Source organism: Eulemur rufifrons, chromosome 19 (assembly GCF_041146395.1).
Source record: "Eulemur rufifrons isolate Redbay chromosome 19, OSU_ERuf_1, whole genome shotgun sequence".
NCBI classification, from domain to species: Eukaryota; Metazoa; Chordata; class Mammalia; order Primates; family Lemuridae; genus Eulemur; species Eulemur rufifrons.
The window spans coordinates 92,669,506-92,685,710 of NC_091001.1; positions in this window are offsets into that span (position 1 = coordinate 92,669,506).

The following is a 16,205-nucleotide window of genomic DNA, read 5'->3' on the forward strand; positions in this document are numbered from 1 at the left end:
GCAGCCCTGTCTGGTTCCAGTTCTAAGTGGGAGTGCTTTCAGTTTTTCCCCATTCAGTATGATGTTGGCTGTGGGTTTGTCATATATGGCTTGTATCATTTTTAGGTAGGTTCCATCAATGCCTATTTTGTTAAGCGTTTTTATCATAAAAGGGTGTTGAATTTTGTCAAATGCTTTTTCTGCATCTAATGAGAGTATCATATGGTTTTTGTTTTTGCTTCTATTTATGTGGTGAATTACATTGATAGATTTACGTATGTTGAACCACCCCTGCATCTCGGGGATGAAGCCCACTTGGTCGTGGTGGATTACTTTTTTGATAAGTACTTGGATTCGATTTGCTAGTATTTTATTGAAAATTTTTGCATCTATATTCATGAGAGAAATTGGTCTGTAGTTCTCTATTTTTGTTGTGTCCTTTCCAGGTTTTGGTATTAATGTTATATTGGCTTGGTAGAACGTGTTAGGGAGAACTCCATCCTTCTCAATATTGGAGAATAGTTTATGTAGGATGGGCACCAGTTCTTCTTTGTATGTATGGTAAAATTCAGGTGTGAACCCATCTGGACCAGGGCTTTTCTTTTTGGGAAGGTTTTTTATTGCTGTTTCGATTTCAGTTCTTGATATTGGTCTGTTCAGGTACTCTATTTCTTCCTGGTTGAGCCTGGGAAGACTATGTGTTTCTAAAAATTTGTCCATTTCCTCCACGTTCTCCAGTTTGTGTGCATAAAGATTTTTGTAGAATTCATAGATGATATCTTGTATCTCTGTAGCATCGGTTGTGATTTCTCCTTTCTTGTTCCTAATGGAGGTTATTAGAGATTTTACTTTTGTGCTCTTGGTTAGTCTAGCCAGAGGTGTGTCTATTTTGTTTATCTTTTCAAAGAACCAACTTTTTGTTTTATTAATTTCCCTTATAGTTTCTTTGTTGTCCTTTTCATTTAGTTCTGATTTGATCTTAGTAATTTCTCGCCTTCTGCTGGGTTTGGGATCGTTCTGTTCTTCTTTCTCCAGTTCTTTGAGTCTATTCGTTAGGTTGTCTATTTGCATGTTTTCTGTCTTTTTGATATAGGCATTTATGGATATGTATTTTCCTCTCAGGACTGCTTTAGCTGCATCCCATAGATTTTGATAAGTTGTATCTCCATTGTCATTTAATTCAAAGAAATTTTTGATTTCCATCTTGATTTCTTCTTTTATAGAATAATTATTCAGGAGAAGGTTATTTAGCTTCCATGACTTTGAGTAAGAGTGAGGGTTTCTGTTTGTGATCATTGTTACTTTTATTCCGCTGTGATCTGAGAAGATGCATGGTATAATTTCTATTTTTTTGAATTTTTGAAGACATGCTTTATGTCCTAGGACATGGTCAATCTTAGAGAATGTCCCGTGAGCTGATGAGAAGAATGTATATTCTGTGGACTTTGGGTAGAATGTCCTATAGATGTCAGCCATGCCCATTTGTTCTAGCATTCTATTGAGGTCCATTATGTCTTTGTTTATTTTCTGTTTAGAGGATCTGTCCTGTACTGTCAGTGGGGTGTTAAAGTCTCCAGCTATTACAGTATTGTTATCTATCATTTGGTTGAGATCTAGTAGGGTTTGCTTTATGAATCTAGGTGCACCTAGGTTGGGTGCATATATATTGAGTACAGTCATGGCTTCTTGATGAATTGTGCCTTTAATCAGTATGTAGTAGCCATCTTTGTCTTTTATTATTTTTGTTGGTTTGAAAGCTAAGTTATTGGAAATTAAGATTGCCACACCAGATTTCTTTTGGTTACCATTTGCTTGAAATATCGATTTCCATCCTTTTATTTTCAGTCTAAATGCATCTTTGCAGGTTAGGTGAGTTTCTTGAAGACAGCAGATACTTGGATTGTATTTTTTTATCCATTGGGCCAGTCTATGTCTCTTGAGCGGGGAGTTCAAGCCATTCACATTTATTGAGAAAACTGATAGGTGAGACAGTTTTTTGTTCAGCTTGTTGGGTAGAACTTCATTGTGATGTTTTCTCTCCTGGGCCATTGTGGTATCTGGAATTTCATCTTTAGCTCTTGAGTAATTTTACATTCGTGGATCTTTCTTGTGCTGATCCGTGTATAATTCTCTTTTGAGTACTTCTTGGAGGGCTGGTCTTGTCTTGGTGAATTCCCTCAACCTTTGTTTATCTGAGAATGTCTTGATTTCTCCTTCGTATAGAAAACTTAGCTTAGCTGGGTACAAGATTCTAGGCTGGGCATTATTCTGTTTCAGAAGCGTGAAAATGGGGCCCCAACCTCTTCTTGCTTGTAAGGTTTCAGCTGAGAAATCTGGCGTAATTCTGATGGGTTTTCCTTTGTAAGTTACTTGTTTCTTTCTCCTTACAGCTCGGAGAAGTGACTCTTTAGTGGATATTTTGGTCAGCCTGATGACTGCGTGGCGTGGTGTTTTCCTATTTGCTATGAATCTCCCAGGGGTCCTTTGAGCTTCTTGAATCTGTATGTCTAGAGTATTGGCAAGGCCTGGAAAATTTTCCTCGATTATGTCTTCAAATAGCTTGTCCAACCCTTGCTTGTTATCTTCTTCACCCTCAGGAATGCCAATAACTCTCAAGTTAGGTTTCTTCACATAATCCCACATTTCTTGAAGACTCAGATCATTTCTCTTACTTTTTCGATCTATCTCTGTGACTGACTTATTTAGTTGGAAGGAGTTATCTTCAATTTCTGAGATTCTTTCCTCTGTTTGATCTACCCTGCTCTTGAGACTTTCCACAGTGTTTTGTAGCTCTCTGAGTGAATTCTTCACTTCTAGGAGTTCAGTTTGGTTTTTCTTCAATATTTCAATTTCTTTAGTGAATTTTTCCTCCAAATCCTGTATTTTTTTTGTGTTTTCCTTGTGTTGTTTATCCATTGATTCTTGTATATTATTCAGCTTGTTTATAATCCATAATTGGAATTCTTCCTGTGACATGTTGGTGTTTTGAGTCTGGTTTGTGTCAAATGGTTGGGAGCTGGTATTTCTCTTTGGGGATGAGCTTTCCATTTGATTCTTTTTGCTCTCCGTGTTTTTTCGCTGGGCCCTTCCCATCTAGATTTGTCGTTGGATCTTTACTTATAGGTTTAGTCTGGTTAACAGGACTCTTTGTGCTCTATTCTTAGGCTGTGAAACAGTCTAGGTATGTTGCTTCTTTTGGCAAGAGGGGGAGACTGTTGTGTATTGTTCAGAGATTTTTCTGTTTCCGTTGGGGGACTGCTTCCGATGGGTCCAATCCTAGAGGATTGGAGTGATCCAGGACTGCTTTGGTGAGTTAGGACACTGTGTTGTGGTCTTTCAGAAGGCAGGCAGGGTCCACACTAATAGTAGACCGAAATTCTCTTTGTTTGTTTGTTTCCCTTTGGTTCTTCCTCTATAGGGGAGGTTTCTGACTCTATCTGCCGGCAAGATACTAGCTATGGGGAGAGGACGGTGACTTTGCTTGCTCAGCGCCCCAGTTGCTGTAGCTCTCACGGGCAAAAGTCTGTCTTGGCCCAATGTCCCCAGGGATCAGGTTCCACACACTCGCTTCTGGAGAAGTATTCAGTGTTTACACTTGGGCAGGGATCCTATATAAGGTCCGTGGACCAGGGGAGAGGGCCGTCCAGGGAGCCTCTTGGTACCCTATTGCTCCGCAGTGACTTGGCTGTGGGCCCTAGAGTGGCAATTGCGTGCCCGCAGATCTCCGGCCCTGGGGGTGACTACTCAGGATTCGGTATGTACCAGAGCCAGGGACCTGGCCCGTTCCGAAGCTCACTGTGGGTCCCCAGTTAGAAGGTGAAAAGAGAGGAGAAAGAGAAGAGAAAAAAAAAAAAAAAAAAAGAAAAAAGAAAAGGAAAGAAAGAAAAGAAAGAGGAGAAAACGAAAGAGAAAAGAAAAAAAAGAAGAAAAAGAAAGAAAGAAAAAGAAAGAAAAAAAAAAGAAAAAAAAGAAAAAAAAAAAGAAACGCAAAAAGCCAAACCAAAAAAACACCAAAAACGCCAACAAAAATGAACAAAAACAAACTACATAGCACTTCACCACACCGCAAGGCAGAAAGATACACAAATCTGAAGTATATAATTCAGCGACTCAATGTTTTTTTGTTTGTTTGTTTGTTTTACGCCTTAGCACAGCTCCGCCCCTTCACTTCCGCTCGGCTGGTTCCGGAGCGGCCATTAGATGTTTTTGTTTTTACGCCTTAGCGCAGCTCCGCCCCTTCACGCCCGCCCTGCTGGGTCCCGGGCGGTTTCGCAGTGGATTTCAAGATGGCGTCTGCGCGCCCGCACAGCTCCGAGGGTGGTGGGGATCCAATTTCCGCGCTCAAAAAGGCGCGGCAGCCAGAGGCCCAGAGGGCAAAGGTGCCCGCCGAGGCTGTCTGCCCCCGGAAAAAAAAAGAAAAAGAAAAGAAAAGGAAAGAAAAAAAAAGAAAAAACCCAAAAAAAACCAAAAACAAACACAAACACAAACAAACAAAACCCAGAAGAAATTTACCAAGAATAAAATATACAGTTCGGCGAGCCTATTCTTCTTGTTCGTGTTTTGTTTTTTTTTTTTTTTTTTTTTTTTTTTTTTTGCTTTAGCGCAGCTCTGCCCCTTCACCCCGAGCGCGGCCCCGGCATATCCCGCACTCCTGGCGTTGGTTCAGAGACCAGCGGAGGGCGCCGGGCAAAGAGAGCCGCTCGGCATTTTATGGCTCCCGAGCGGTTTCGCCCTCGCTTTCAAGATGGCGTCTGCCGAGCTCCGGGGCTGGAGGGGACCGGCTCCCCGGCAGGCAGAGACCGCCACTGCCCAGGGGCTGGCCAGCAAGGACGCGCACCGGGGGTGACTGGCTGGAGAACTGCCGAAAAAGGCAGCACGGGCAGAAAGAGCCGCTGGGCACTTTTTGGCTCCCGAGCCGTTTCGCTCTCGCTTTCAAGATGGCGCCTGCCGAGCTCCGGGGCTGGAGGGGACCGGCTCCCCGGCAGGCAGAGACCGCCACTGCCCCGGGGCTGGCCAGCAAGGACACGCACCGGGGGTGACCGGCTGGAGAACCGCCGAAAAAGGCAGCACCGGCAGAAAGAGCCGCTGGGCACTTTTTGGCTCCCGGGCCGTTTCGCTCTCGCTTTCAAGATGGCGCCTGCCAAGCTCCGGGGCTGGAGGGGACCGGCTCTCCGGCAGGCAGAGACCGCCACTGCCCAGGGGCTGGCCAGCAAGGACACGCACCGGGGGGGGGGTGACCGGCTGGAGAACTGCCGAAAAAGGCAGCACGAGGTACGACGCTATTTGCTGTCCGGGAGTCTTTTGTGTTTTTCTGCCCTGGGGCAGATCCGTCCCTCCTCGCCAAGCGCTGTCTCAGCTGAGATCCCCCAGGTTCTAAGGTAATTTCTCAAAAAAAGCCTCCTGTCTCCAATGCGCCACGTATCCCTCAGTGATTCTGTGCTGGCCTGGGACAGGGCTCTGTTCAGTTGGGAGCGGAGGGCTAGCCGCTTTCCCGAGAGGCTGCACCCGCCCCGGCTGGGGGCGGGTGTATCCGACCCGCGCTCCGCTGGCTAGTGTCTGTCCCGCGTTCCCAATTTTCGTTCACCTCAGACCTCACTCGCTCTGTTTGTCCCACGCTGATTCTCCGTGGATTCACACCGCTGTTCCTGTGTGGGAGCGGTCTTCTAGCGTTGTGGCAGGTCCGGATCGATGCCTTCCTTCCCGGGAGCGCAGATTCAGGCCGTCACCACCACTCCGCCATCTTTCTGGAAAGACCATTTCTTACAGCCTTTCTCGGCCGTGATTCCATCTCAGCTCACAGGCCCCTGAGGAGCCTGTGACTCTTTGGAGCTGGCCCCCATCGGACAGAAAGCAGAGCCGCTGGGGAAGCCTGGCTTCTCGTCCCTGTCCCATTTTTATTTTTCTGCTTGGATAAGTATGGGATCTTGGTTTAATGGAACCTGTCTTAAATGAACTTTTTGACTCCCTCTTGAACAGATCTCTTTTAACCTGTTCTCAAACAAAATGACAGAAGCTTCTGGGGTAAGCAGTGAACTGATAAATAATCAGAAGTCTGAGAAATCCATGTTTCCCCAGTTCTGAGAGAGTGTCCTTGTTTGGCTGGGGCAGAACATAACCAGCATGATCCTCACTTCCATCTGAGGTCATGTGTCATAGCTGTGTAAGGACCCTGGGGGAAACGCTGCCTAGCCCCTCTCCTGAGGATGGGTCTGAGTGGCTGCCTGCTGGCCATGTCACCCAGCTCCCCTGCACGCCTCCCTTCCTAGGACATGTCTGCCATGAAAGGTGAGTGACGGCCACAGACAGGCCCATGGTAGCTGGCAGACGCTGGTATGCACTCATGAGCCCTGCAGACACAGAAATGCTACAACTGGAGAAGACACAGGTTCATGTGAGCAGGAGGCTGAGACAGGAGACTCTCCAGGGCAGAAAGACAAGTGACACCAGGAGAAACACTCAAATTCCAAAAATGGGGCACAGAGAGGCATCACCTCAGTGACTCACCCTCTGGGTACCAGAGATTGAAGGTGTGGAAGGAATTTGGACTTGGGAAGGAGACCCAGGCTCCAGCTGGAAGTCTACCACCAGCTCTTGTGACCTTAGGTGTCCTCATTGGTCAAATGAGGAGGTTGGTCTCTAATTCTGTGATGCTGACACACCTTTGTATTCAAAGGTGGAGGAATCAGCAGACAGGAGGAAGAGAACAGCCCATCAGGTCATAAGGTCAGCGGTGAGATGGCTCTAGCGGTTACTGGACAGAAGGCTTCCCCCCGTCTTTCAATGTCATGACTCTTCCCACACAACCCCTGTAACAGTCACAAGTGTTCTTTCTTGCAGGGCCTGGACCCCATCTTGGCAGTTGGAGTCTCCCTTAATTTCCACCCAAGGATCCCCTTGTCAGACCTCCCTCCCTCCCTCTCCTCTTCAAACTGCCCTTGGACATGGCTTGTTCCCTCTTGCATCTCTGACCACTGAGCAAGTGGGGACCCTTTTCTCTGGGCTCTCTGGGCTTCAAGAGAGGTCAGATCAGACTTAACTCCAGAAGGTCCCCTGACCACCTGAGCAGTATTCTTTCCATTCTCTCACTCACAGACCTTTCTTCAGAAGGGTGTCCCCCGTTTTGGGGCATCCCTTCTCCCAGGTCAGCTCCCCTGAGGATCTCTGTGTTCTCACTTATTCTCCAAATTTCTTCTGTGGCCACTCCCTGAAGGCCTTTCCTGAGTCAACTCATACTCATTTTGTCCTTCTCAATATTTCTTGTCTGGACACGTGACTCTTTGTATCTCTGCCTTCTTGGTCTTGCCCCTTCTCCAAGACTTTCACTTTCTTTATTTTCTGTAGCTCTTTTGGTGATCTCCAGGGGCAATTATAGAAAGGTGTCGCCAAACGGAAGGAGACATGCAGACAGGAACCCCTCTACCCTGTCACCTGTGTCAGGAAAGGTGGCCACATGATTTCCAAGAGTCTGGGGAAATTTACCACTACAGGTTAAGATGGCTCATAGATCCTAGGGGACCATGCTGGATGTTTCCAGAATGGAGCCAGGGTTCATGTTCAGGAGGTTGATGTGGTTACCAGAAATTGTCAGTGCTAATCAATGCAATGCACCTACATGCAGGGTGCGCTTGCTTCTGCGAAGTCCTCTGTGTTTGTAAGAGTCTCCCCCTTGCTGAGGGATAACTGCTCAGGAAGCTTTTGATCTGTATGTGCAAAAGCAACCAGAGTCAATGCAGCAGGCAGCCCTGTTTGCTAGCTTTTGCCTTTTCTTCTCTGTCTCTAGATGACATCCAAATAGCCCTGTTCTGATGGGTGCCAGAGAGTAACTATTCTAAAATTACAGGCAAGACTGTCTTTTCAAAAAACATTTTTTAACTTGAGCCCTGTAACTTTAGCCTTTCCCTCAGTGAGGCAGGCTTCCAGGGTGGCTGGTTCCACTGCCGTAAAGATAAATGAAGGGCTGAGTGGGGATGAGAGCACCTCCGGGGCCACGGCTGGGGACTTGACAAGTCATTTATTCTGGGGCATCGCCTGGCCTCTCGCCAGCCCTCCAGCACAAGCTCGGCCAAGGAGAAACCCTAAGGCAGATGAACCGCCGGCATGGGTCCTCTGCTTCCCACCCAGGGCCTTCCAGCATCTGGTGGATGTGCACAATTAGTAATGCTTTTGAGGATAATGGTTTGGTCTCATGGAAAAAGGAGAATTGGTCCAAGATAATGTCTGGTAAACTTTGACATTCCACCCTGAAGTGATCCTACACTCATATAGAATCACAGAACAGCTGCACAATTGTATTACAGAATCTTCCTCAAGAGCCAGCTTGTCATTGAATTCATCCCCAAATTCCTGCTTTTCTCAAACAAAAGGAGCCCTGATGTGTGAGTATCTGGAGTCCGCCAGATGGAGAAGTGTGGATTGCCAAGGCCGGGAGCACCCTTTGAATGTTTTGGCCCAATCTCCCTCACTGTGTATGTGAAAACGCTGAGATCCAAAGAAGGGGAGGAGGTTTCCCAAGGTAACCCAGTGGAAGAGCTGGGACGAGCACATGGGTCTCTTGGACCATAGAACCCCAGGCCAAAGTGCCCACCTCTCAGGGTCGCACAGTCCTCCCTGACCCTGTTCTTAAGGAGCCCCTGAGAGTGACGGTCTAGACCAGAGGAGCAGTGATGGCATCTCTCACGTGAAAAGAAATTAAGCTGTATTGGTAGAGTCTGCCAGGAGGAGAAATCTTGCTGCTTCTAGAGGGAAAATGAGGAGGAGGTCATGGCAAAGTCCTGTTTTTACTAAACCAAAATACCAGGTTAAACAACATGAAGCAAGTTGCCTAGGTCTGTGACCCAGGTAAGAGCCTGTACCATTGAAATCTTTTCAGAGGACCAAACAGAAAAGTGCAAATAGTGTCAGTCATTCAATAGCAAGTCTTAAGCACCTACTAAGGTGGGACACTGTGCTGTTGTGCTAGGTGCCACAGGAGCTAGAGGATAAAGCGTGGGCAGAGTGGTGGTTCCAAGAGCCGGTCTGGTGTCTGTCAATGACAGTGTTTTTATAGGTACAAATGCACACACACGTGCATGTGCGTAAAGGAATGGAATATTTCATAAGGTTCAATTTCTTCTATTTATTCCTAGATCATGTCCTATCTCTTTGGGCAGTTGTTAACATAACTTTCTCAGTTTTTAACCATATCCCTTCAATAAAATGTTAGCAACGCAATCAGGGCTCTCTTGTGTGCTTTTAAAACTGTAGTGGTTGGTGAATCCAAAAGTCTGGTAACTGCAGACATGGGCTCTGGGGATAGAGAGATATGGGTCCAAACCCAGGCTCAGTCTTTTATTAGTTATCAGTCTTTGGGAAATTTTCTTAACACTCGGAGTTCCAGTTTCCTCCCTGTGACATGAAAAGTCCTCAGAACAGGGAGGACTTCCTGTGGAGGTACACCCCTGTGGGAGTACTCACAGGCCTTATTCCCCGTGTCTTGGAAATCTTTCGTGTGTGTTAGTATGTGCACACGTGTGCACCTACATTGTACTAGGTGCCGTGTGGGAAACAGGAAACCTTCGATAGCCTTTACTCTCAAGGAGCTAAAAACGCTGCTGGTGAGTCCACCTCACCAGAAATCAGGAGAGAGATGTGGAAAGTCTAGCATACCTTTCTTCTTCCCCGGAACAGTTTCCTTGGTTTGGTAATGGTGACAGGAATTTTCAGATACTGCTTTCCACAGCTCACATTATATTGTTTTTCCATGGCTGGTTTCAGTTTATACTAAGGCTCCCTCAAAGCTCATAAAGTTCCCTTTAAAACCTCATAAAATTTCACCTGTGGATATTTATTACCCACAGGATGTGAGCTATGTCCGTTTGGTTTTGATAGATTTAGCATTATTAAACTTGGGCTCGCATTTCCCTCCTGATTTAGCATAGTGGGCAACCCACTCTGTCCCCCAGTGAGGAAATATTTCAGCTCCCTGGAATTGAGCTCTGCTCGTGGGCAATGATTCTTACTCCCAGACTCCCGAGTTTCAGGAGTTTTCTCCAGCTCTGGGCAATAGATGTGCTGTATCAGGGTCACCCCAAGTTTGCTCCAGACTCCCAGACTCCTCCCAGATGCCATTCCCAACAATCCATCCATGGGCATTTATTGACCTGTACAGCCAGACGCATTTGAGACATTACAAGGATGTTAAAGATGTTCCTGCTAAAATCAAGGGCAACTCTCAAGTGCATAAAAACAATTCCAATTAATTCCTTGTATTGACCCCAAATTCATCTCTCTGGGACATTTGCCCACTGGCTGTAGTCCTATATGACAATCATACAAATATTTGCAGAAAGACATCATGTCTCTCCTTTAACCTTCTCTTTTTCAGGCCAAACACCACCACCGAATCTGACTTTGAGGACCTGGTTTCCAGACTTCTTGTTATCCTGGTAGGTCCCCTTTGGGGTTCCCATTCAGATGTGTGTCTGAATCACACCACAGTCAAGAAGGGTCTGTAGGGTGGATCTCAGTCTGTCTGGCTCGAGATCCTTATTCCCTGGATGGAGAATGGACCTGACTGTTGGAAGCATTTCAGGGGATAACAGAGAGTGCCCAAAGTTCATGGCAAGTTCAGACCCTGGCCACGTAAAGACCAGCTCTGGGAAGTCCAAACAGGCAGACAAAGCTCCTTGATCAGAGAATTCAGAGCAATTTAGGGGTGTAGGCCGCAGAGTCAGAATTGAGGGAGAGTATCCAGAGATAGGCTGGGATAATGCAGAAAGAGGAAGGGATCACTTGCAGCTAGAGGTAACTCCAGTGTCTAAGCCTCACGCCTAGAGGGTACTGAGTCCTGGATATGATTGACATGTGGGAGGCTCTGGGAAGAAGTTGGAAGAGAAGTCTGGGTCAAGAATTGTTATTTAATTCTATGCTTTAATGGAAGCTGAGGCCAAAGCGGTTGACCTATTCTTTGTATTATGAGGATTCTTTTGTTTGGAAGTTCAGACATCCAACTCATAAGCACAAAGGAAATTTGTTGGTGCATACAGTTCCAAGGTACTGGTACTAAGGGTCGCTCTTGCTTCAGGAACTGTTGGACCCAGGTGATTCTCTGTCTCTAAACTGCAAGTTGACAGTCCTTTCAGGCAAATGTTTCCAAGGGGCAGCTTCCAGCAGTTTTTGTTTATTTCTTCCTGGCTTCAAATTCAACTGAAAATGAGCCTCTGTTTCCTAAGAATTCTAAAATAAAGTCCCAGAATTAGAATTGGGTCATGTGCACATTTCTGGAGCTGAGAGGTAGAAGTCTAACCATGCAAGGCAGAGAATGATGGAGAGGTGGTTCCCCAGGGGGACATGGGGCAGATCCGGGTGAAGCATAGACAATAGATGTCTGTCCTCTGCCTCACTCCAGATTAGCTCTGGAGCTGGAAGCACCAGGCCCAAGGGAACAATGGAAAGAGCTGGCCGTGGCAATGAGTTGGAGCTGTCTTCCAGCTGGAAGACCTCCTCTTCTGTCAAAATTCAGCTTAGCACTTCAGACATGGTTTAACCAGGGAGGAGCACAAAGGGGCCTCCACTGCACATCCCAGGCCCTGTCCTGTAATGAAAGCCAAGCCTGGATTGCAGGTGCCCACTGCCTGCTCTACACCCTTCCTTCTGGGAGTGTTATACATTCAGGAACTTGCTTTAGCTCTGTCCCTCTCCAACATCAGGGGACATTCTGCAGGGAGAAGAAAGAATGTTTAAAGCAGTCTTGCTTCTCTTTCTCTTCTTCTGGAAATAATCACAGCAAGGCCTCATCATAATTTTAAAATTCAAGGCTTGGCTCCCCTTGGTAAGTCTGGGCCTGACTCGGGTATAAATGCCAGCACCAAACTCGATCAGCCCTGGATCCCTGCTGAGTTTATCTTCCCTGATCTTAATCTCAGCACTCTCTTGTGAAAGCTTTTGGGGAGAGGGGACTCTCAGAACAGGGGCTTCTTGGAGAGTCGGAGTGACTTCCTCCTCCTCCCCTCCCCTCCCTCGGCACTCTGCTTTTTTCTTTTTGGACAACAAGAATCTATCTGTCCTTGTCCTCCCCTTCAACTCTTTCACTCTTCGAGCTGGAAACTTTCCTGACAAAGTAAAGATGGAGGTGACAAATCATATATGGGTCACATTCCTGCGTCTCCTCCTCTTGGCTACCCCCAGGCTAAGGAGTCTGGACAGCGTCAAGTGATTCAGAAAGTGAGCTGAATGGGTTCTTCATGCTTCACATTTGGTGCCAGAGAGCATGGCAGCAGCTGATGCAAGACTTGAACAGAGCAGGAGTTGAGTTTAAAACAAAAAAGACAAAAAGAACCCAACCATAAGTCAAGGACTCCTATACCTAAGTCTTTAGGAAAAGTGCTCCACAGGGTGACCCGTGCATGGCTGTAGATCTTAGGTTGCTGCTGGAGCCAAGGCCGGGCTGGACTCTGCCTACAGGATATGCTCAGTCAGTCTTGCAGGATCCCCTCTCTGTTCCTAGGTCCTATTTCTGTCCAGGGCCATTAAAGAGGGAGTAATGACATTGGGGAATTGGGGAAGTTGGGGTGGGGCTCTGCAAAACCTTTGGGGATGGACAAATGGCACTTCTCACATCCATAGGTGACAAGCAGGCAGCTGTGTAGAAAAGGCCCTCATGGGACAGTGACTTGTGTGTGTGCCAAGGGCGATGGCAGCTGCAGGCAAGGTCTATGGGAGAAGGTAGCCCCCTGTCAATGGGGAGGACTCACTGGGTCACTGTTGACTCCATTTTTCTCCATGAGTCTCCAGATCCTGACCTTCCACCCACCTCACACCACCTGGGGTTCTTCCCTATCCCATTCCCACCCAGTTTCAAACCTGGGGAGCCGATCTTTGGTTTCCATGGGGGTGGTGGCTAAAATGATGTGGTCTGGTCTGCCCCCATGCTCTTCCCAGCGACTGTTGAGCATAAACTCTCTGTCATCTTTCCTTTAGGGCTGCCCCTGTTGATTGTCAAGAGCCTTTTCTTCTTTCAACAAAAACTTCCTTGTATTAATCAAAAAATTTGGTTTTCAAAATTTTTAATTTGGGGCCGGGCGCGGTGGCTCACGCCTGTAATCCTAGCACTCTGGGAGGCCGAGGTGGGCGGATCGTTTGAGCTCAGGAGTTCGAGACCAGCCTGAGCAAAAGCGAGACCCCACCTCTACTAAAAATAGAAAGAAATTATATGGACAGCTAAAAATATATAGAAAAAAAAAATTAGCCGGGCATGGTGGTGCATGCCTGTAGTCCCAGCTACTCGGGAGGCTGAGGCAGGAGGATCGCTTGAGCTCAGGAGTTTGAGGTTGCTGTGAGCTAGGCTGACGCCACGGCACTCACTCTAGCCTGGGCAACAGAGTGAGACTCTGTCTCAAAAAAAAAAAAAAAAAAAAAAAAAAAAAAAATTTTAATTTGGAAGTTAAACCAAAAAAACTTTCCCCCTTTGCATTCCTGTTTGAATAATCTTAATTCTCCCTCCAATGACACAGATATCTTAAGAGGAATTAAGACTGAGAAAGTGTAAAAAAGAAAACATGAAAATTGACATTTCAATATGTAATTCCATTTCATTCTCATTGGTTCTTTGCAGCCAAATAATTTGGTAGCAGAAAACTAAAGACCACAAATAATTTTTCTTTTTTTATATAACAACACTATTGAGATATTTTTCATATATTGTACTTCACTTGTTTAAAGCATATGAATCAATTGGTTTTTTAAAATCATATTCACAGATTTGTCATAGTTTTTCAGTATATGCAGTGCTTTTGGAAACTAGACATTGGGGAAACGGTGTTTTCTTTTTTCTTTTCTTAATTTTTGAATTCTACAAAAAGTCCAATTCAAATATGCTAAACTGCCCAATATAGAATCGAGCCCAGGCATGTTTGCAGAGCACCAGCACCAGCACCCGGTCTCCCCTCTGGCTTAGGGGAAAGGGAGCTTATCTTTGTTAATGAGCCCAGCCCTTTGCATATATTTTATTATGTAATTTTCCCAAGAAGATTCTCCCTCCAGGGGAGAATATTGTACCCATTTTTCAGATGCAGTAACTGAGCTTCCAAGTCACCCAGCTAGTAAGTGGCAGAGCTGGAGATTTCAATGCAAGTCTGTATGAATCCAAAACAATTCGTCCAAAGCTCTTTCTCCTGCCTTAGACTGCTCTGAGTCCAAAAGATGGCATGGGAGCTATTCTAGAAAGATTGCTCTACTTTCATAGGCTTAGATTCTGAAATTCTCTACTGTTCTAAGGCCCTTCAGAAGATATCTATGCCAATCTAGTGTTCTCAAAATGTGGTTTGGAATCACCAGTTTGTTGCAATGGCCATAGGTTGAAACTTCAGAGGTTTGGAGAAGACTTTTGTCACGGGCCTCCTCTCAAAGAAGCAGATAACATAGCCTTGTGTCATGAGCCCAGATCATGGGACCCTGGTCAGTGAAGGTCTCTAGAGTCACCCTGGTACTGCCTCAGTCCTGGGGACTCAGTACCAGGGCACAGGGGCAGACTCCTGGGGTTTGAGCCTGGAGTGTCCTTATCCCACATGGCCCAGAGCTGGGCAGAGACAGATTGGCTTGCAAACAGGCCAGTTAGCCTTCTGCCCTCAACCTCCCCCTCCGTCTTTGAACTTCTCAAAAGCTTTTATGTATTTTTTAATGCCTTCCTGCCTCGGTCTTTGGACTTGATCTTTTTGATTCTTTCTGTTTCAATAAAGTCCTCATGGCAAAGATTTAAAAGATTGACAATACCTAGTGTGGATAAGTAGATGGGAAAACAGTCTCATTTACCATTGGTGGGAATTTAAAATGGCACACCTGCTTTGGAAATCAATTGGCAGTATCTGTGAAAAGCATCAACAGGCAAATCCACAGAATCAGCGGTTTCAGTTCATGAAATTTATGCTATGGAAATACTTGCACAATTGTGCAAATATAAGTGTGCAAGGTTGTTCATTAGAGCTTTATTTGTAGTTGTGAATATTTAGAAACAATCCAAACATACATCAATAAGGAACTGATTTTAGACTGGTGCATCCACGTAAAGATACTTTGCAGCCATTAAAATGGTAGTGCTCTATATATTTTCAGAGATAGCCAAGTTAATTTATATATAAGTGGTTGAGAGCAGTATGCACATTATAATAGCTAACATTTATTAGCACCTTACGATGTATCAGACACTTGTGCTTTCATTTGTTGTCTTCTTTAATTCCTAAAGCAACCACATGAATATTATTGTTCCTATTTTCACAACGCAGAGTACTAACCACTATACAATCATGGCCTGTTCCTATTTTCAGGTAAGGCTTTTCAAAAATTTACAAATCTTGTTCCAACACCACATACCTAATAAGTAGCCAAGCCAAGATGGGAACCTGGATCTGTCTCACTCCTGAGCTTTCCGGTATAATCACATTTTGTAGAAAATATGAGGACAATGTATGTATGCGTGCATGCTAGCACAAGTGTTGAGCAAACAGAGGTTTGCTCGGTGAACTGCACTTATCCGTCTAGACTCCATGGGTGTTCACCTTCTCACCTTCCATCCCAGGCAGAGTTAATCACCCCACTTGGGAATACTCCAGATACCCCTCACCACCCTTCATCTTAAACGTTAGTTTATATGTTTTTCACCACTATTACTATGCTCTGTCCTTGCTGGCCAAGTCTGGCTTATTCTATTTTATAACCCCAGTGCCTGGCACAAAATATTAGTAGACAGATGTTCTCAGAACACTGGTTGAAACCCTAAGGAGGTTTGTTACATGCTGAACCAAGGGTCAGAGGTCAGGTTCAGGGTCAAGATGTCAGGGCAGATGGTGACTACTCTTATTCTGGGGAAAGGGCCTGCTGGGCAGACCAGGGAGCTACATCTCAGTTGCTCTTAGAACTGTTGGAGCAGAGTTCTGAGCCCCAGAAGGAAGTCTTCCATGGGGCCTGAATAGATTTACTGGGAAGCTAGTAAACCTAAAGCTTCAGGACCCATGAAGTTCCTGTATTAATTATGCATTTGCAATTTTGCAACCTTCATGTTAGAGAGGGCTCCCCAAGATGGCACAAGGTTCAACTCCACAAAACCGCATCCCTCTCCCACCCCACCACCAAATTTCTCTTTACTTCTCTATCCCAGGTACAGCTTCTCCCTCCTTGTTTCCTAAAGCCATCCTTTCCTAAGTGCCCCTTTAAATGCCAGATGTCATGGTTCTGAGTGCCCCCTTCATCAGTCA